This window comes from Triticum urartu, chromosome 3A, assembly GCF_056163025.1.
Source record: "Triticum urartu cultivar PI428250 chromosome 3A, HENAU_Tu73, whole genome shotgun sequence".
NCBI classification, from domain to species: Eukaryota; Viridiplantae; Streptophyta; class Magnoliopsida; order Poales; family Poaceae; genus Triticum; species Triticum urartu.
The window spans coordinates 678,976,113-678,998,572 of NC_141875.1; the positions used below are offsets into that span (position 1 = coordinate 678,976,113).

General features: G+C 48.1%; 1 pseudogene; it reads right to left on the reverse strand.

Moving 5' to 3' along the window:
* Nucleotides 1-11,789: 11,789 nt before the first annotated feature.
* LOC125528502 (L-type lectin-domain containing receptor kinase IX.1-like) lies at nucleotides 11,790-20,264 on the reverse strand (annotated as a pseudogene).
* Nucleotides 20,265-22,460: the final 2,196 nt, after the last annotated feature.

Sequence of the window (22,460 nt, forward strand, 5' to 3'; positions counted from 1 at the left end):
GGCGTCGTGGTATCAGCTGAAGCCTTCGTGACGTCAGCAACGGAGCGGCGCGCGTCGGATTGGACTGGAACGCCACTAGGCTAGGTCTGCTTCCGGCCGCCCACGCAACGTGCAGGTGTGCTAAGGGCGATGGGCCCAGACCCCTGGGCGCTTAGGTTTAGACCGGCGTGCTGACCTCTCTGTTGGTCTAGGTGGGGCTGCGACGTGTTGATCTTCCGAGGCCGGGCATGACCCAGGAAAGTGTGTCCGGCCAAATGGGATCGAGCGTGTTGGGGAATGTGGTGCACCCCTGCAGGGAAGTTAATCTATTCGAATAGCCGTGATCTTCGGTAACAGGACGACTTGGAGTTGTATCTTGACCTTATGACAACTAGAACCGGATACTTAATAAAACACACCCTTCCAAGTGCCAGATACAACCGGTGGTCGCTCTCTCATAGGGCGACGAGGGGAGGATCATCGGTTAGGGTTATGCTATGCGATGCTACTTGGAGGTCTTCAGTCTACTCTCTTCTACATGCTGCAAGACGGAGGCTGCCAGAAGCGTAGTCTTCGAAAGGATTAGCTATCCCCCCTCTTATTCTGGCTTTCTGCAGTTCAGTCCACCGATATGGCCCTTTACACATTTACCCATGCATATGTAGTGTAGCTCCTTGCTTGCGAGTACCTTGGATGAGTACTCACGGTTGCTTTCTCCCTCTTTTCCCCCTATCCCTTCTACCTGGTTGTCGCAACCAGATGTTGGAGCCCAGGAGCCAGACGCCACCGTCGACGACAACCCCTGCTACACCGGAGGTGCCCACTACTACGTGATGCCCGCTGACGACGACCAGGAGTAGTTAGGAGGATCCCAGGCAGGAGGCCTGCGCCTCTTTCGATCTGTATCCCAGTTTGTGCTAGCCTTCTTAAGGCAAACTTGTTTAACTTATGTCTGTACTCAGATATTGTTGCTTCCGCTGACTCGTCTATGATCGAGCTCTTGTATTCGAGCCCTCGAGGCCCCTGGCTTGTAATATGATGCTTGTATGACTTATTTTATTTGTAGAGTTGTGTTGTGATATCTTCCCGTGAGTCCCTGATCTTGATCGTACACGTTTGCGTGTATGATTAGCGCATGGTCAAATCGGGGGCGTCACAAGTTGGTATCAGAGCCGACTGCCTGTAGGAATCCCCCTTCCACACTCCTTGGCCGAAGTCGAGTCTAGTCGATGAAAACTGCTTTACTAACATGACTGTGCGGCCCATGGGTCCACGTCGCCATTGGGTGGTATTAGGATCTTTTATTCCTCGACCTATACTCTGGGACTCTGATCTCTCTTCTATTCGGGTTAAATGATTTTGCTAAAATCTAACTCTAGGTTCTCGTTACCACTTCCTGCTGGAGAGCCCCTTCATTACAGATGATCGACTGCTTCACCAGAAGATTCCGAAGATAATCTCCGTTGTTCTCTTTAGACACTTGTGCCCATCGCCTTTGCAAATTCCCTACCACTGTTATATTATTATGGATAACTACATACACTTGTCCTTTCAATCCCATTGATCTTGTTATTACAAGATACCTCGAAAATTCTCTCTATTGCTCCGAGAATACTTTGTGCCTACTGCCTTGCAATTCATTACCCACATGAATACCTCTACGGATAAATCCTCGCACTTATCGAGTATCCGCTCATTCCCAGTTGTTCATGTGTTCCGCAAAGGACTTTGAAATACCTTTCGATCTTCCAAAAATCCTCAGGAGCCTATTGCTCTTGAAATTCTTGCTTGCTTACATTTTGGTTAATCCAATAAGTCTAGTAATCCTATTGGCATCCTTTGTCACTATCATTTTAAGTCCGTTGATTCTATATGTGTGTGAATGCACGCAATCATCAGTTGATCATTATAAATTACCTTACGGCTCAGACGTCTTTCGAACATGAGCTGGTTCTTGGCCAATCAGATTGCCATCGATCTTAACCCTAAGTCTAGTTGACTTATCCATCCTTGATCAGAGCTTTTGCTCCTGATCCCTTGAATTGAAAATCATAATTACTATGCTATTTAGATGTTGAATTATTCAAATGTTCTATAAATCGATGCATTTGCATTCTTTCTTCCTCTGATTGGGTATTGATACTCACATCAGCTCCATTGTGGATCGCCATATCCACTGTTGGATTATTATCCGACAGTGTCCTTCATAATTAATCACCTTGTGAGTTCTTTCTCCGATACATAATGCCTTTGGTAAATTGTATCCTCTCCTTTTGCCAACCATGCTCTGCTTTCGAGCTGGTGATATCTACTCTTGAAGATTGTGTTATATTTTTCCACGATACCCTAACGGGTTGATCCGATGCCTTCCTTTATATGTGTGAACTCGGAAGTTTTCACGAGTCATACTCATCTGGTATTTCACCAGGTAAAACTTTCAACACTAAGGCCTTTATCAAAGCTAAAAGTGAATGGAAGGTTATACATTGAAGAAGTGGGAGTCGACCTTGAACCTTGCGTTCATGCCCAGGGCCACGATGTATAACTTATCATGGAAGCTGCTCGTAAAAATAATTACCCCTTGTTATAAGTTCATCTTGTATCCATGGTTCGATCCTTTATGATCGTGGATTCCGACCATGTTCTCCTTTAAATACCATTTCTCGTGCAAGTTTAAGCACTTGTCTTCTGCAGAGCAATGCCCCAGTCCAACCTCTACTTTGGTCCGTCATCGAGTATTACCCCCCTCTGGTATCTCGAGATTATCGCGGAACTGCATAACTTCTTATGAGTTATTCTTCAAGTACTATTTCTCACTGATTCCAAAAATTTTCCCCGGGTTCTGAGTTGTTAGACACTCAAGGACACCGACAGTGAATCGAGTCTGTACTCTGAATCAATAACTATAAGTGATTTTTATTGCTTATGAGTTTAATAATCCTTCAAGTCATTCCTAGCCCGGTTGGCTATATCATTATCGTGCTAAATTTTAACTGTGCTACCTGGTCCTTCTTCCCGGAACACAACTTTCGACGATGAGCTAAGCTTATGTCGATCTTTCTCGTCATATCTTTCACCTTGGACAACAAGCTTGATTTTGAGTTTGTGTTGTACCCATGGTTCCGGTAACCTTTTGCTTCATAATTCCTTTGACTTGATGACATCGCCGATAGATTACATCTTCATGAAATCTCTCGACAAATGTGTCGAGATCAGCACCAACATCTTGGGCTCTTCCAGGATATCCATCGAATTCATGATGAGAATTACCATCTTTTCCCTCGCTGATTTATATTATCATCGACCACTTTATTGCCTTCCGTTCAACATAAACTTGTTCGTGTTTTGTGTTACACGTTGAGATCCTTGCTACCCCGCAGTTGTTCTTCTTCACCTTGGAAGTATTACCATCTCTTTTGTCAAGAATGTGGTGAGAATTTCACCACCTCTTAAAAATTCTTGGTATGATAATACTTCTCGCCATCTCCGTACATTCCTTGGTCCCCGTATTGTCTTTGACCGGAATACCGACAATTGAGCTATGACGTGTGAATTCAAAACTTCTAAGCAACCCTATTGATTTGAAGTGAATGGGCGATAGTTTCATTCTAAGTCTTCCGATAATTGAATCACCATTCTAACATTGATCGTGCTACCTAAGCCCATATGTCGGGTGCACCTTTCAACCATTTTTTAATTATGTATGATTTACTCGAGCATACATCATAATATCATTTGATCTGACTAATGTTATCTCCTTGTTCACATAATTGTGGAAACCCCTCTTTTGGAGTCTCGAGGAACTGTCGCTGAGTTCATCAGCCACCCCCTCATCCTCTCCTTGGTTTAATGATGAACTCTGGTTTCAGAACTCGCTCCCATAGTTCATTTCTTGAGAATCTTACATTGCCATCTCGTCAATTTGTGTTGCACCTTTTCTTCTCTGGCATCCTAAGTCAGAGGTATCCTGACACCAATCGGATCTGAACCTCGGTCAGATATGATGGTTGGGGCATATTTCCAAGAGTTATAACATTGGTCCTTATATGACTCGGTAAGGTGATGTCATGCCTAGCACACCTGACCGGAGGACCTATTGTTATAATTTCCTTTTTGGCAAGGAGAACCCTTCTTCCATGAGGGAATTGGATGATTTGATTTATAAATTTTTCCTGATGGATTCTTTGTGTATCCAAAGTCCGACCATCGCTTGAAGACCTTGTCAATACTATCTCGAAGCATGTCTGTGGTACTCCAATTTTCCACAAAGAACATTTGAAGCCCAATGCTAAATGTTTCTCGCTCAATTATCCAAACACCATTGTATGGGTAATATCATGAAATTTCTCTCCCCTTACCTAAAGAGATTTCTACTTTAAATCCTGTCATGGATATCATGCCCTACTTGTCCGTGGGAAGGATTTACCCCGGGAATATGTGTTTTAACACATTTTCCTTTCCATTGTTCTGTCAATGTGGTAATCATATTTTCCTTTCCATTGTTTGGTTTAACCTTTCTTGTGATCTATATGATCCAAGAAGAAATATTCTCCTGCTTATGTAAACACCTCAGTGTACAATTCTGTCAGCAAGACCCTGTTACTATTGTTGATGACATTTCGGTAGCCACCGATGGACGAGAACTTTGCCTATTGGTCCGCCTCGTTCAACGAGCAGGAAAATGGTTCTCTTCGTCCCTCGCCCTTGGTACCAACGTTGTTGCCAACATAACCGACAGTCTCTTCTCTGACATGCCTGGCTATCATGATGCCTTGCTATCATGACCGTGCAAGATGTCAGTGCCCCCCTACTTTACCCACATGGTGGGCCCATAACCCACAGTTCCACAAGATCAAAACCTGACTCTCCTGTACAGCCCTGCTTCAAAGTTATCCCTTATGCTTGGCTTCATAGGTAATTCGTGAGCCACCTTCCTACTGCTCTATTCTGGTATCAGACGCAACGCTTACTCTCGCCGCTCTGAACCCCTTTCTCACTCTGGTTCAGACTTTGAGAAGCTAGCTACCCGCTTGGACCCTCCCATTATACCTTCGTTTCGTACTCTCGATGTGTTTTATATGTTCAACTTGAGAGATAATCTTATGCTCATTCATGGTTAACCCCAGATTGTTTCCCTCGTAAGCATGATGTCGTAGCCGAGCTGCCCCTTACCTATTCGTAAGTACGTTGGAGTTCCCGGAGAAAATTATGATGACTTCCTCATGGTGACCCAAAGCTGAGGTATGAAGACATCAATGTTATGGATCGACCTCTTCGAGAAGAGCATCCAAGACCGAGAAGATTCGTTAGAATTTCGTGACCAGATCTTTCCCCCTTACTTCCCCTCTTAAATCTCGCGACGAGATTTCTTGTAGTGGAGGAGAATTGTGACGCCCGGGTAATTAAGCTACAGTGATCCTCTGCTAATGATGCCACGTCACCTCGATTACTGTTCCTAATCTAGTGTTAGTTCGAAACTGATTCAAATTCAAATTCAAAATCAACCAAAGAATAAAAGTTTTCAAATTTTAAAACTAAAATGTTCGGAGTGAACCAAATATTGCATAGGTAATTATGGTGGAGAAAGCACACCTTTATAAAATGTTTAAACACTCTAAAATGAATGAAATAGTAACAATAATAATTATTTAAATGCTTCCAAAATGTTAAACAATTTCAAAACTATTTTGTTTCGGTGCTAAGTGGTTTGTGGCTGTGGCTTAGTTTGCAACCTCTATTTTGGTGCCGCTGTAGTATTTTACTAAAATGAGAAATAAAAGAAAACAAATAAACAGAAACTATAAAAGAAAATAAGGTTTATAAAAAAATGGAAAGCCCCAGGCCAACTGGGCCATCCGGCCCAACTCCTCCCTGGCCCAACCGGCCTCCCATATCCCCCCACCCCAGGAAACCCTAACCCAACCACCAGCACTCCCCCCCGCCGTTCCCTCCCCTCCCGATCCAATCTGGATCGAGGACGAGACCCCCCACTCGCCCCACCCCGCTCGCTCCCCTCGTTCCTCTCCACCTCGCGCCGCACGCACGCATCGTGCCTGGGGGAAGAGCTCCCCGCGCCCGATCCACCCACCAACCCTCACCGCCCCCTCTCCCCGATCTGGACGCGCCCCTGACCCCGTCGTCATCGCCGGCGCCAGGCGCCGCCTCGCCTGCGCTGCCCCACCGTCGTCGCCCTGCGCCGGACCGACCATCGCCACCGACCGGGACGACCACGCCGGACGTCATCGCCGCTCCTCCCCTGCGTCGCCGCGTCCCCGTCCTCCTCCCCAAAGGCTCCACCGAGCCTCGCCGACCCTCGTCTCTGCAACGTCGGTGAGGCCCCCGGCCTCTTCCTCCCCCTCATCCCCGTCGACGCGGTCGTGCTCCTCCGCGTGCTCACCCGCAGTGCTCGCCTGCTGCCGCTTCCTCCCGCGTGCTCACGCCCGACCACACGCTCGCGGCCACCAGGCCCCGGCCGCGCCCGCTCAACCTCGCGCGCGCCCGTGCGCCCCGGCACAACCCCGCTGCAGCCCCGCGCTCGCCCGCTCGTGCGTGGCCTCGCCCGCGCCCTTGCCCGCCGGCTGGCCGCGCCCGCTCACGGAGCGCTCCCGTGTCCCAGCCGCCCTGCCCTGCTCCGCTCCCTCCTGCGCCGCTCCTCGCCTTGCCGCTCCAGCCGCGCGGCCCCGCAACGGCACGCAGCGTCGCCGCCCCCTGCGCTCGCCTCCGCCTACCGCGGCTGGCCAGCGAGCCTCGCCGAGGCCACGACCTCACCCCGCCGCACTGGGCTACGGCCTCCGCCGGCGCCCCCTGTTGCCCCTTTCGGGTGCACGAGCGCCCGCGGCCGTTAGCGCCCGCTAACCACGCCTGTTACGGACCCCCAGGGGCCTATGACAAAGGGGGCCCACCCCACAGAACGTTCGAAAAAAAGAGAATTAATAATAAAAATAATTAAAATAATAATAATAATAATTAAATTAATTATTTAATTAAGGAAATAATTAAGTTAATTAATTATAATTAGGTTAACCTAATCACTAATTAACCTAATTAACTGTTAGTTAATTAAAACAGAGTATGACGAACGGGACCCACCTGTCAGGTTGACCAAGTCAACTACTGACGTCATGTTGATGTCATGATGACGTTAGCAGACACTATTCTGGATAATGTTGATTAAATTAATTAAATAAATCCTAAAAATGATTTAAATCTTTTAAAATTAATATAAAATAAACCGTAGCTCGGATGGAAAAACTTTGTACATGAAAGTTGCTCAGAACGACGAGACGATTTCGGATACGCAACCCGTTCGTCTGCCACACCCCCCCTAACCTATCAAACTTGCAACTTTCCCCCTCCGGCTCCTCTGCCCGAAAACGCGAAACACCGGGGATACTTTCCCGGATGTTTCCCCCCTTCACCGGTATCATCACATGCCGCGTTAGGGCACCTCTAACGCCGTTACCTGTCATGTCATGCATCACTATGCATATGCTTGCTTATATATTTATTGTTTCTCCCCCCCTCTTCTCTCGATAGACACCGAGACCGACGCCGCTGCTACCCAGTACGACTACGGAGTTGACGATCCCTCTCTCTTGCCAGAGCAACCAGGCAAGCCCCCCCTTTGATCACCAGATATCGCCTACTCTTCTCTATACTGTTTGCATTAGAGTAGTGTAGCATGTTACTGCTTCCCGTTAATCCTATACTGATGCATAGCCTGTCCTTACTACTACCGTTGTTACCCTTACCTGTAATCCTAATGCTTAGTATAGGATGCCAGTTTATCATCTGTGGCCCTACATTCTTGTCCGTCTGCCATGCTATATTATCGGGCCGTGATCACTCGGGAGGTGATCACGGGTATATACTATATACTTTATACAGGATACATGTGGTGACTAAAGACGGGTCGGCTTGAGGAGCACCCGCGAGTGGATCTTTGAGGCGGAGCGACAGGGCAGGTTCCGACCACCTAGGAGAGAGGTGGGCCTGGCCCTGGTCGGCGTTCGCGGATACTTAACACGCTTAACGAGATCTGGGTATTTGATCTGAGTCCGGCCATTTGGTCTATACGCACTAACCATCTACGCGGGAGTAGTTATGGGTATCCCGGCGTCGTGGTATCAGCCGAAGCCTTCGTGACGTCAGCAACGGAGCGGCGCGCGCCGGATTGGACTGGAACGCCACTAGGCTAGGTCTGCTTCCGGCCGCCCACGCAACGTGCAGGTGTGCTAAGGGCAATGGGCCCAGACCCCTGGGCGCTTAGGTTTAGACCGGCGTGCTGACCTCTCTGTTGGTCTAGGTGGGGCTGCGACGTGTTGATCTTCCGAGGCCGGGCATGACCCAGGAAAGTGTGTCCGGCCAAATGGGATCGAGCATGTTGGGGAATGTGGTGCACCCCTGCAGGGAAGTTAATCTATTCGAATAGCCGTGATCTTCGGTAACAGGACGACTTGGAGTTGTATCTTGACCTTATGACAACTAGAACTGGATACTTAATAAAACACACCCTTCCAAGTGCCAGATACAACCGGTGGTCGCTCTCTCACAGGGCGACGAGGGGAGGATCATCGGTTAGGGTTATGCTATGCGATGCTACTTGGAGGTCTTCAGTCTACTCTCTTCTACATGCTGCAAGACGGAGGCTGCCAAAAGCGTAGTCTTCGAAAGGATTAGCTATCCCCCCTCTTATTCTGGCTTTCTGCAGTTCAGTCCACCGATATGGCCCTTTACACATTTACCCATGCATATGTAGTGTAGCTCCTTGCTTGCGAGTACCTTGGATGAGTACTCACGGTTGCTTTCTCCCTCTTTTCCCCTATCCCTTCTACCTGGTTGTCGCAACCAGATGTTGGAGCCCAGGAGCCAGACGCCACCGTCGACGACAACCCCTGCTACACCGGAGGTGCCCACTACTACGTGATGCCCGCTGACGACGACCAGGAGTAGTTAGGAGGATCCCAGGCAGGAGGCCTGCGCCTCTTTCGATCTGTATCCCAGTTTGTGCTAGCCTTCTTAAGGCAAACTTGTTTAACTTATGTCTGTACTCAGATATTGTTGCTTCCGCTGACTCGTCTATGATCGAGCTCTTGTATTCGAGCCCTCGAGGCCCCTGGCTTGTAATATGATGCTTGTATGACTTATTTTATTTGTAGAGTTGTGTTGTGATATCTTCCCGTGAGTCCCTGATCTTGATCGTACACGTTTGCGTGTATGATTAGCGCACGGTCAAATCGGGGGCGTCACAAGTTTTAGAAATTTTATTCTTTGGTTGATTTTGAATTTGAATTTGAATCAGTTTCGAACTAACACTAGATTAGGAACAGTAATCGAGGTGACGTGGCATTATTAGCAGAGGATCACTGTAGCTTAATTACCCGGGCGTCACAATCACCGGGTAGGATTATGCTATGCGATGATACTTGGTGAACTTATTGTCGACTTTCTTCTACATGCTGCAAGATGGAGGTTGCCAGAAGCGTAGTCTTTGATAGGACTAGCTATCCCCCTCTTATTCCGGCATTCTGCAGTTCAGTCCACATATGATACCCTTTTCCATTTGATACCAATGCATACATATGTAGTGTAGCTCCTTGCTTGCGAGTACTTTGGATGAGTACTCACGGTTGCTTTGCTCCCCCTTTTTCCCCTTTCTATACCCGATTGCTGCGACCAGACGATGGAGCCCAGGAGCCAGACGCCACCGTCGACGACGACTCCTACTACACTGGAGGTGCCTACTACTACGTGCAACCCGCTGATGATGACCAGGAGTAGATTAGGAGGATCCCAGGTAGGAGGCCTTCGCCTCTTTCGATCTGTATCCCAGTTTGTGCTAGCCTTCTTAATGCAAACTTGTTTAACTTATGTCTGTACTCAGATATTGTTGCTTCCGCTGACTCGTCTATGATAGAGCTCTTGTATTCGAGCCCTCGAGGCCCCTGGCTTGTAATATGATGCTTGTATGACTTATTTTATTTGTAGAGTTGTGTTGTGATATCTTCCCATGAGTCCCTGATCTTGATCATACACATTTGCGTGAATGATTAGTGTATGGTCAAATCGGGGGCGTCACACAAGGCCTAGGGTTCATACTTTCACTACTGCAAGTTCTCTCAACAGTAATAACATAATTGGATCATATAACTATCCCTCAACATGCAACAAAGAGTCACTCCAAAGTCACTAATAGCGGAGAACGAACGAAGAGATTATGGTAGGGTACGAAACCACCTCAAAGTTATTCTTTCTGATCGATCTATTCAAGAGTCCATAGTAAAATAACACGCAGCTATTCTTTCCTTTCAATCTATCCTAGAGTTCGTACTAGAATAACACCTTAAAACACAAATCAACCAAAACCCTAATGTCACCTAGATACTTCAATGTCACCTCAAGTATCCATGGGTATGATTGTACGATATGCATCACACAATCTCAGATTCATCTATTCAACCAACACAAAGAACTTCAAAGAGTGCCCCAAAGTTTCTATCGAAGAGTCAAGACGAAAACGTGTGCCAACCCCTATGCATAAGTTCACGAGGTCACGGAACTCACAAGTTGATCACCAAAACATACATCAAGTGGATCACATGATATCCCATTGTCACCACAGATAAGCACGTGCAAGACATACATCAAGTGTTCTCAAATCCTTAAAGACTCAATCCGATAAGATAACTTCAAAGGAAAACTCAATTCACCACAAGAGATTAGAGGGGGAGAAACATCATAAGATCCAACTATCATAACAAAGCTCGCGATACATCAAGATCGTACCACCTCAAGAACACGAGAGAGAGAGAGAGATCAAACACATAGCTACTGGTACATACCCTCAGCCCCGAGGGTGAACTACCCCCTCCTCGTCATGGAGAGCGCTGGGATGATGAAGATGGCCACCGGAGAGGGATTCCCCCCTCCGGCAGGGTGCCGGAACAGGTCTAGATTGGTTTTCGGTGGCTACGGAGGCTTCTGGCGGCGGAACTCCCGATCTATTCTGCTCCTCGATGTTTTTAGGGTATATGGACATATATAGACGAAAGAAGTCGGTCAGGGGAACCACGAGGGGCCCACGAGGGTGGGGGCGTGCCTAGGGGGGGTAGGGCGCACCTCCCTGCCTCGTGGCTTCCTCGAAGCTTCCCTGACGTCTACTCTAGGTCTCCTGGATTGCTTCCGTTTCAAAAATAACTCTCCACAAGGTTTCATTCCGTTTGGACTCCGTTTGATATTCCTTTTCTTTGAAACACTGAAATAGGCAAGAAAACAACAATTTGGGCTGGGCCTCTGGTTAATAGGTTAGTCCTAAAAATATTATAGAAGTGTTTAGTAAATCCCATAAACATCCAAAACAGATAATATAATAGCATGAATACTTCATAAATTATAGATACGTTGGAGACGTATCACCTGACAAAGGATAACCATCTACGGCTTTCTCACTTCGGACTAGAGGATATCCGGGCCAGGCACGAAGTTTGGATCGCAATCAGCCTGCCTCCGGATTCACTAGAGGTGGCAGAGGAGGAAGAGCGCTAGTAGAAAATAGGGCTTTGGTCACAGCGCAATATACACATTAGTCCCGGTTGCATTACAAAACCAGGACTAATGTGAGCATTAGTCCCGGTTCGAGTGGCTAAAGGCATTAGTCCCGGTTCATATGGGCCCTTTAGTCCCGGTTTGAGACACGAATCGGGACTAAAGCGCATCGCACCCTTTAGTCCCAGTTTGTGTCTCAAACCGGGACTAAAGGGCACCATTTCTCAAACTCTACCCCCTCCCCCCGGTGTATCACGATTTTAGTTTTGTAAAAAACAAAAGAAAATGATAAAAACTTCAAAAAATAAAATCCTTCGATATGTAATTATATTACTACATCTACTAGTTAGGAAAATTAAAAAACTTAAATTTGGACATGTTTTGCAAAAAAATGTTACGAAAAATTAAAACGGCTATAACTTTTGCATACGATGTTGGAAAAAACGTATAATATATCAAAATGTTCAGCACGAAAATCCGCATCTACGACCTGTTTGCAAATTTTTAGAATCCTCAAATTCTTAAAGGAAAAAATGCTCAAATTTCAGTTTTTTTGAATTTTGGTTAAATCAGGTTAAACTATGCTCAAACTACTTATTAAAGAAGTATTAGTGTTACTAAATAATTATTCAAGAACATTACTGTTACTAAATAATTATTTCATTTTTTTGAATTTTGGTCAAATCTGATCAAACTGTGGTCAAACAATGGTCAAACTACTTATTCAAGAAATATTAGTGTTACTAAATAATTATTGTTTTTTAGAATAATAGTTTCAAACTCAAACAATGAAACGTGTGACTTCATGCATGCTTAAGCTAAACTCCTGAGGGTTAATATGATTGACATCTTACTATTGTTAGGAAAACAACAAGTGCAGACTTGAAAACGAGGGGGGATAGAACCCGGAAGTTAAGCGTGCTCAGGCTGGAGTAGTGAGAGGATGGGTGACCGGCCGGGAAGTTGGATGATTTGGAATGATGAGGGGTGATTAGAGATTAGAGGTTAAATTGAGCAGTGATGAGGGGTGATTAGAGATTAAATTGTAAAATAATTCAGAAATTTGAAAATAAAAAAATAAAAAAATCATAAAATTTCCTTTAGTCCCGGTTGGACAGCGGCCACGTGAAGGGCCTTTAGTCCCGGTTCGTAACAGAATCGGGACTAAAGGGAGGGGGGAGGGGGGCGACTTTAGTACCGACCCTTTAGTCCCGGTTTCAGAACCGGGACTAAATGCCCTCTAGAACCGGGACTAATGCGCCTTTTTCTACTAGTGAAGGCCAAAAGCGAGGCTAATCCGGTGCCTCCGGCTGCGGCCTTCGCCATGGGCGACGCGCTGGAGGAGTTCGAGGTGGCTCAAGTGTAGGAGGCGGTGGAGTAGGAGCCCATTCTCGAAGCCATCCAGTCCAAGACGAAGGTGGAGGCCAACCGCCGCATCCTCCGCGAGGCGGACACGGAGTTCAAGGAGATCTTTGGCGACGAGGAGGAAAGGAGGAGGAGGAGCCGCCAATGACCATGAGGCCAACCGCTCCGGCATGAACTTCACCAACATCTTCAACGAGGAGAACGCATGCCGTTGCATGTTTTTTGTATGGATCATGATATGGATACTATGGTTGTGGGAGACCAAATATGGGGTGACCGGTCACTGTCTGTGGACGCGCCCCGCCGCGTGTGCGACATTTGACAACTCAAGATAGCTATGTGTGATTGTACATGATGCTTAAAACGATGATAGTGGCATTTGGAAACGTATTTTAGGGACCAGCAAAAACTGAAGTTAAACAAAAACATATATATGTGGGGTCTTAGATAAACCTACATGTGGAGTAGAATATACATGTGAGACAACAGAATGCAATCAATACTATACGTACGTAGAACTTAAACAACAATGTCTTGATAAATTCTATGGGCAGGTTTGTGCAGGCATCATAATAAGCTGCAACAGCGAGGCTGCATCAATTAAATCTCGTCATCTGCAAACAACATTGGTCGACGACGAGCTGTAGCCATGTGATCCAGGGGAGACGTCGGGCGGCGGCCGTGACAGGGCCGGCAGCGCCACGTCCTCGGACTGCAGGGCGCTCATGGCCTGCTCGACGGACGGCCGCGCGCTGGGGCGCGGGTGCGTGCACCAGAGCCCGACGAGCAGTGTGCGGCGCGGTTGCCACCTGCAGCCGTGCCCGTCGTCGTGCTGCTCGTCTCCCTTGAGCCTCCCATCCACCGCTTGGACGACGGCGCCCTTCTCGTGCAGCTCCCAGATCCACTTGAGCAGCGGGATGGCCTTGTCAGATGGTTGTTCCGCCTCCATCTGCGGCCGCTGGCCCGACACAATCTCCAGCAGGACGATGCCGAAGCTGTAGACGTCGGACTCAGCGCTCGGCCGACGCATGCGGATGAACTCCGGGTCTATGTATCCCAAGGTGCCCATGACGACCTGCTCGTCCGAGGCCCGGCTCCATGCTCCACCAGTCTCGTCAGCCCGAAATCCGCTAGTTTGGTGCCGCATGACGAGTCGAAAAGTATGTTGCTGGGCTTGATATCGCCATGCAGCACGCACTGATCCTACTTCGTGTGGAGATAGCGCAGTGCAGATCCCAGACCAAGGATAATCTTGTATTTGCATCCGTGCGTGTTATTAATTCAACCAAAAGAATATGGGCACTACTCTGCGCCGGCGCACCGGTAGAACGGTTTGGCCGGTTGACCTGCTCACCTTTTGGTGGCTCTGGTGGTCAAATCGCAACAAGCTAAGGGAGGGGGAGCTGCCGACGCCGGGCGAGGAGATTGCTAGGAGGACCAGAAGCAATGTCCTCGAGTATATCGAAATCCTTAGCCCTCAACTGGAGAAGAAAGTGGTGGACAAATGGAGCCCTCCTGCGGGTGATATGGTGAAAATTAACATTGATGGTTCTTTTCTTCCAGGGACAAACCAAGCAGGCTGGGGCGTGGTGGCGAGAACTTCAGAAGGCAAGATCATCCGTGCCCGTGCTGGCTGCCAGGCAAATGTCAATGATCCATTTGCAGCTGAAGCTTTTGCAATGTCTCAGGCCGTCTCGCTTGCTGCCGATCTTGGTCTTATTCGGGTGGAATTCCAGACGGATTCGCAACTGCTACTCGAAGCACCTGTAATGCAGAAGGCGGATTCGTCGGCATATGCAGCAATGATAGAGGACACTAAATACCAGTTGAAATTGTGGTTTTCCTATCATGTAATTTCTGTCTGTAGGCGCGCTGCTAACACTGTAGCCCACGAGTTAGCCGCAGTCGGTCGTCTGTATAACCCGAACCTATATGTTGAGTGGGAGGATGATGTACCAGCCCGTGTGGCTGAATGTGCGATGGGCGATCTGCCCAAGCACTGTTAAGTTATAAAGCTATTGCTTTGCCTTTAAAAAAAATTTGCTAGTCATCAAATGTGTCTCCTCGCTTTTTCCTTCTCAACCGCCTTCCTGAAAAAACTGCAGAGCCGCACATCGGAGCGAGAGGACACTGCAGCGCTGTCAACCCCTACGAGCGACCGAGTCCGAAGCACCGCCACACACCCCGGGCTCGCCGCCGCTCGCCACCCTCACACAACCTTCTCATCACGCTTTGAAAAAAATTGACCCATGGAGCTTAGTTTGTAGCACGACTCCTCACCGGTTCCAGCATGAAAAATCCTCATCCGCGGGTTGCAGCCTCGCAACTGCTGTGGCGTCGTCGTCGTCGTCCCCGGGCAGCCGTTCGTCATCGCAGCAGTGCTATCGGAGTCGCCGCGGGTCGCAGCTCGCCAAGAATGGACGTAGCAAAAAAGAATTGCCAGCCAGGGCAAAAATCTACGATGCATGCAGCAAAAATCATCGTCGCCGCCATGAATTATTGCAGCTCTGCCGTGAATGGACGTAGCAAAATAATTCGTCGGACGTAGCAAAAATCCATGACAGTTGCAACAAAAAATCATCGTCGTTGTCGCGGGGTCGCAACTCAGAGCATCTCCAGCCGCACCCCCAACAAGCCCCCCCCCTGGGCGATTTTTTTGGCCGCCGGCGCCGAAAAATCGGCCCAGTCGCACCCTCAAAGGCCCTTTTTCGCCGGCTCGGGCCGAAATTAGCGCCGGCTGACCCAGGCCGAACCCGGCGCATTGGGGGAGGGGGGTGCTTGAGGCGCTAGCCGAATCATTTTTGGCACGAAAATCGGTGGGCCCTCCTTGGCAGCGACTCGGCTGTTCTCGTCGCTTCGTCGTCCTCATCACCTCGGTTTCCCACAGGGGAATCAATGCCAAAGCTGCTGCCTCTGCCTGGCTCGTCAGGCCGAAGGTGGAGTCCGGCCTCCCCGCGGAGTACGAGTCCATAGCCCGGTCTGGCTTCTCCGACGAGCCGCCCTAAAGTGGGCGCGGGACGACTACCTCCACGACGAGATGGTCCGGCAATGCCGAGCCCTGCAGGAGATAACCGCCCGCCAGCGTGGGCGCGAGGACGAGAACGGCGTGGTGATCCTCGACAGCGACGAGGACGAGGACGCCCCCGGACCGTCCAACCCGCCCCGCGTCGGCGACCCTAGGCAGGGGAGCAGCAGGGACGGCGGCCGCGGAGGACGCGACGACGACGACGATGGCGACTACACGCAGTTCTACAGGCTCGTCGGCATGTAGAGCTTCAGGACGGCGGGCGGCGAGGAACGGCGAGGGCGACGGCGGGTCTAGTAGTGTCTTTTTTTTGTAAAATATTTGATGAACTCACTGAAGTTTGGTTAAATTTGCGCCTTGTTTGTGCGAATATGGGGCCGGATTTTATTTAAAAAAACAAAATGTAACATAGGGACGGCGACTGGGGAGCATCACACCCCAACACGCGGTTTAGCGCCAGTTCGCCCCCAGGCGGCGATTTTACGCGCCTCCTGGGGGGTCAATGGCTGGAGATGCTCTCAGCCATGAATGAATGTAGCAAAAAAACCTAACCGGTTGTAGCAAAATCCGATGATGGTGGCAGCAAAAATCATCGTCTCCGTTTGATTCCAGCAAAAATGTTTATCAGTTGTAGCATCCCTCATCACCTGATGTAGCATCTCGCGCAGCGGTTGCAGCATTCGATAAAAACGGTGAACCTCTGTATCACTGTATGGGCACATCCATGGTGATTGTTGCATCGATGTCTCCAGTGCGTCGTGCACGGCCTCTATGCAGATGTCCCCGCCGTTGTCTTCTCCACCCCCGCTGTAGCTCGCCCTACCAGCAAGGGCTCGTCATGCCTGCACGCTGCGTGTGGCGGCGGAGATGCATATAAGGAGCAGTTGCCCCGTGTTGTGGGGAAGAAGAAGACGACGTGAAGAAAACGATTTGATTAAGGAGCGTTCTCACGACCCACGATCGAGAGCGATCGTAAGGCTAGCGAGCATCCGGCCCAATCTTGGGCCGGCAGTCCGGCCACAAACGTTTACCAAATAACATCTATCGACGTACTACTGATCAATTATTTTGTTGCGTACGTGTGTGCGTACCTCTGTGGTCAAGTAAGGGCATGTACAATGATTGATAAGATAATCTTATCTTAAATTTTGCATATAATTTAGAGATGACAAAGAAAAATGTTTATAATGAGTCATCTCTTAGCCTTATATTTAATAACTAGTAATTCTTAAAAATGTGATGAGACATATTGTGCTAAGAGATCATCTCTTGTCTTATCTTAAATAAGAGAAGACAAGCCTTCTCTTATGAGTTCTCTCTCCTTCACCTCATTATTTATCATACGTGACACTCCTAAAATAGCACCATTGTACATGCCCTAAGCAGCAGAGTGGTGATGTATATGTGTCAGTCAAGGCTGCCTTCGGACACAAGTTCGTAGACGAGCAAGAGCCCTCTGCGGCTATCGCTCCAGCCCAGTAGCTGCACGAGGTTCCGGTGCCGCAGCCGGCTGATGATCTTCACCTCCGAGTCGAACTCTCTCCTACCCTCCCATGTATTCACTGGTGTCAATTGACACCAGTGCCTTCTGGCTTTTCAGCTAATAGTATCAACAAAAACTGTATGACCCCAGCGCAAAAATTCCATTGACCCCAGCCCAGCAGCAGACCAGCTAATCCCTAAAGCCTTAGCCCATAAAATCCATTAAGTTCCAAAAGAAATCAACAGCCTGCGGCAGCAAACAACGATACAAGGCCAGGCCCAATGCGTACGCACTATGTATCAATTAATCGATGTACGCTACCCGGCTGCTATACACGTACGCGAACAGACAGACGCCCTCGTCTCTTCGCCTCCTCATCTCGAACCCTAATTCCGCAGCCGCCGCAGCGAATCGGCGACGAACGACGGCGAACTCGACACCGTTTCATCGGGTGAATGTTGACATCGGCTGACCGTCCGCCAGTGCATAATCTTTAATTTGCAAGTGTTGGCTCTTCCAATCCCAGGTAATTTGCACCTTCTCTCTCGCCTCTCGGTCTCTAGACTGTCTAAAGACTACGATTCTACAGGTGCATTGCTTTCATGATGGCTATTGGCTAAATAATTTTTTTAGTTTATTTTCTTTGATTTGCCTAGGACCAAGAAGATATGGATAATTTTTTGTTGAAAAGGAAACGACCAGCACTAGATAGTAATGTGGCAGGGCCTTCAAGGCCAGTTAGACCAGCACTTGATTTGCTATGTGGAGAAAGACATATTTTCTACAATAACGAATGACGATGTAATTGATCTATTTAAGAAGATGAAAGATCGAGAAGGGAAGTTATGAAATGTGAGTCTCGTATCACTTTATTTTTCCTTAACAATACTTATTTTTTGCACTATTTCTTTCTTACTATTGTTGTGAATATAATATGTTCTTTTGGGACGTGGAGGAATTGATCCCGGGCACCAGTGATCCTGGATGAACAGTAAAATCCGAAAAAATAGTAAAAAAATTCAAAAAAATCTGAAATTTGTTGTCAAGAAACTTTGATGTTTTTTCTACATGCGTGCCAATTTTCGTGATGAAATGACATTTGTGGAGGTGTCAGCAAAAAAAAACAAAATCATGCTCCAAAAAAACTGTTTTTGGAAGCATTTTGGAGCATCGATTTTGTTTTTTTTGCCGAGACCTGCATGAATGTCATTTTGTCATGAAAATTTGCACGCATGTGAAAAATATGTCAATGTTTGTTGCCAAAAAAATTCAGATTTTTTTGAACTTTTTAAATATTTTTTTCGTTTGTACTGTAGCAAAGGGTGCCTATGAGCTCGAGCTCACAATAGCACTTTCGGTTCTTTTGTTCATCCTTTACAGAAAGTTACGAATGAAACGTTCCAAAGTCATCCTTTTGCCTATTATTTCTGGAATATGTAAAGAAGTGTTATTTTATGACTTTGCTCAGCCAATACTCGCTACTCGGTATGATTTTTTTAGATGTAATAATAATATCACCTGCATATGATTGCTTTTTATATCGCTCTCGGCCATTATCTATGTTGTTGCACCACTATAATTTCTGCTAGCGGCTTAGCCTGGGAAGCGGTTGACACTAATACCCATTTTTTCTAGCTTCGTCCCTGCCTACCCTGCGCAGACGATTCCATGAAGAGCATCTTTATGGCTAACTACGGGGCGATCTTGGTCGCTAAGGCTGCCTCGATAGACGTTGCCGAAGTCCCCTCGCTCGAGCTTCTCCTCGTCGGCGAAGTCCTTGGTTGCGGCGGCGAGCTCGCCGTAGCGGTACCGTCTGGGGCCTACCCCTCTCTCGAACTCTGCTTGCTCATGCTCCTCGTCGTCGGAATCATGTAGCCTCTGCCACATGCGTCGCCGACGGACTAGGATGACAGCGACGGCGCAGAGCAACGCAACAAAAGCTACTACTGCGGATGACACTATCACGTCCACTAGTCGTCGCCATCGTGAACTGGTACCGGCGCGATCTAGAGTGGAAGTAAACGACCAAGACAGAACCTGATGCAGCTCGATGCACATACCCGTTGCCGCCGAGAAGCCAACCGCAACGTCCTGGGGCAAGGCCGTGGTCATGTCCACCGTCCATTTTACGTTGTACGGCTCGTCGCCCTCCATCTGGAGACGGGCGGCGAGAACACCCGTCTCGGCGTCGTAGCTGATCTCGGCGGCCATGATGGCGTCATCGGTGACCATGCTCCTGGTCACGTTCGTGTAGGCCTTGGACTTGATGGAGTTGACGTCTATACCAACACGACTGTTGCTCGCGTCGAAGTCACCGAGGACGGTGTCGAACTCCACCGCCACCACGCGGTCGTCACCGGTGGTGCTGATGTTGTTGCTGTCATTGAAGAGAGCGAGGTTCTTGCCATAGCTGTTGGGGGGAGCTTCGACGGGTAGGGCGACAGGAAGAAAGCCATGTCGTCGCCCTTACATCGGTCGCGCAGCTGGACCTGGTTCGTCTCGCTTTCAGGCCTGATCTGGAACGTGAAGTTGGAGGAGAAGCTGGCCACCTCACCGGTGGCCTTGTCCCAGAGCGGCACCGGACGCGTGTATGACGCCCGGCCCACGCTAAAGAAGTCGTGGATCTCGTTCCTCGTGAGCTCGATCACGCCGGAGTCCATGAGCGTGTCATGCTCGCACCTGAGCTCCGTGTTGCAGAGGTCCCCGGAGGTGGAGAAGTTGAAGCTAAAGGAGAGCGCGGTAGCGAGAGGTGCACTACTGGTTACCAACAGCAGCGAGTAGCAGAGAGAGATGGGCACGGAGAGAAGAGGTTGGTGAGGGCTCCATATTGCAGCCATTGTTGCTGTTTGGATCGGGAATGGGAACTGGGGAGACGGGAAGCGATGGATTACCTAGCTTTGGTTTTAATGGCACCTCGCCCGGCCAGTTTCAGGAGTTGCATTGCACCACGCAGGAAATTTGCCTGAAAGTTATGTTTACATCAATCACCTTTTCTTTTGGTAGTGATTGACTAATACACATATCATAAAACTGTGCTACCAGCTACAATACCAAATACACATAGTACATAACGATATGTTTTAGGGAAATTATCCTAATCAACCGGCTGATCCAGCAATTGCATCCGCTGCCTCCGTCATCGGACACGTGTCCCTGGCAAACAATTATAGCATCGCACGGTCATATCCTTATCTATTTTTTTTGGCTCTCATCCACTCGTTACTTTCCCCACCGAACGCAACTCCGGCGTCTTCCTCAATCTGTCTCGCATTTTCTCTCCCACAGCGTTGCTCCGCGCACTGACGCACCACGCCAAGCTGGTCATTGCTCCCGCTTTGTCGCGTGCCGCCACCACCGCAAGGACTGCTGCAGGCCACAACTCTTTTTGTTTCTGAGATCTCCATCCATGGCGCTCTAAACGTCGCCGTCGCCCGTCGAGCTGCAAGTCCTTCTCTCCTGATTGTCCTCTCCAACTGCTCCTCTCCCCGCCTCCCTATGCCCGCATGGGTTCTGCTGCAGAAATTTAGATGCGGCAGAGATCTTATTTTAATTTTTGTAACAAGGGATTTGTTGCAGAAAATAGGACGCAACGGGAGATGTTGTTGTAATTTTTGCAACAAGGATCTTGTTGCAGAAAATTAGACGCGTGAAAGATGTACAGAAAATTAGACGCTTGTTTCTGCAACTCGACTGTTGTTTCAGAAAATTTGTAAAAGATGAGGTTTCGCAACAAGGTCTTGTTGCAGAAAATCAGAGAAGACTAGATCTTGCAACAAGAGCATTGTTGCAGGAAATTAGAGAGGAGGATTGAACGGCTCGCGTCACGCATTGAATGGCTCGCGAGACGCTTGTTTCTGCAACTTAATCGGTGTTTCAGTAATTAGTGGGTTGGGGGAGGAGACCGAGCCGCGCGCCAGAATAGATCGGACGGCTACGCGCGCGTACATCGAACAGCCGTCGAGGTGGCGGATGTGTCATACAGATCATCCGGCGGACGCATAGCGTCTCCCTATGTTTTATAAAAAAAATCTTATGAGATGACTAATTTGGTGTTCTAGACGGCAATATATATATTTCTGTATATTTGATCAAACTTAATGAATTTTGAGTTAGGATAAAGCTAAAGCTTAAATGGTTTAGAACAAAGAGAGCATCTCTTCTATATGCCTCCTAGTTTTGAATTTTCATTTTCTATCTATGTTATGTTGGTGCCTCGGTTTCCACTATTCAATATCCTACCAAAAAACCCGTTAAAGGCGACAGAGGCGGTGGCCATGCTTACAGGACGTCAGCGGGATAGATCGGTTCATCGTGCACTAGTAGAGGAGATTCGCAGCATGGCTAGTCTCGCTACTAGGGAAATCTCTTTTATTCACTGTAGCCGCTCTTAGAATATTGTTAGTCATGAGCTGGCCGTTTATGGCCATAACACCCCGCGTACAGCACTATGGCTTGCTGCCGGTATGGACTTTGTTGTAAACCTGGTTGCGGCTGAAGCCCCCGTGAGCTTAATGGAGATTTCTTTTCACCCCAAAAAAAAAAACCCGTTAAAGGAGACAGAGAGAACTCGATCATCTTTTCTCAAGAGACAACCGATGCACACAAACAAGCATAACATAGTAGGTCTAATCCAACTCGCTGTGTACAACGGCAAATAATCATAAATACTGAAATGGATGGGAGGATCAATACAAATCCAATAGTATGGCCAACTTTGATATTGATAGCAACATCCTTGTCATGAAAAATTGGACCAAATTTTCCGGAGAAAATTTCAAAGCTTTTAATGGTCTGATTCAAGGGCAAGTCTAGTTGGGACACTCCCCACCTTTGCCATATGGTGTGGCATCTTTTAGTGGTCATTTTCCTCCAGAAAGAGATTGGATGCATGCAGAATTGAACACATCAGCATGAATTGCTAAATCCAAAATGATTTAGGTAATCTGATTAGCGATTCATCTTCACCATTGTGTTCATCTCAATGAGGGTTTGAAAACAACATCTCATGTTGTTATGTTTTGACAAAAAAATCGTCATCATCATTTGCCAAATTATAGAACCATG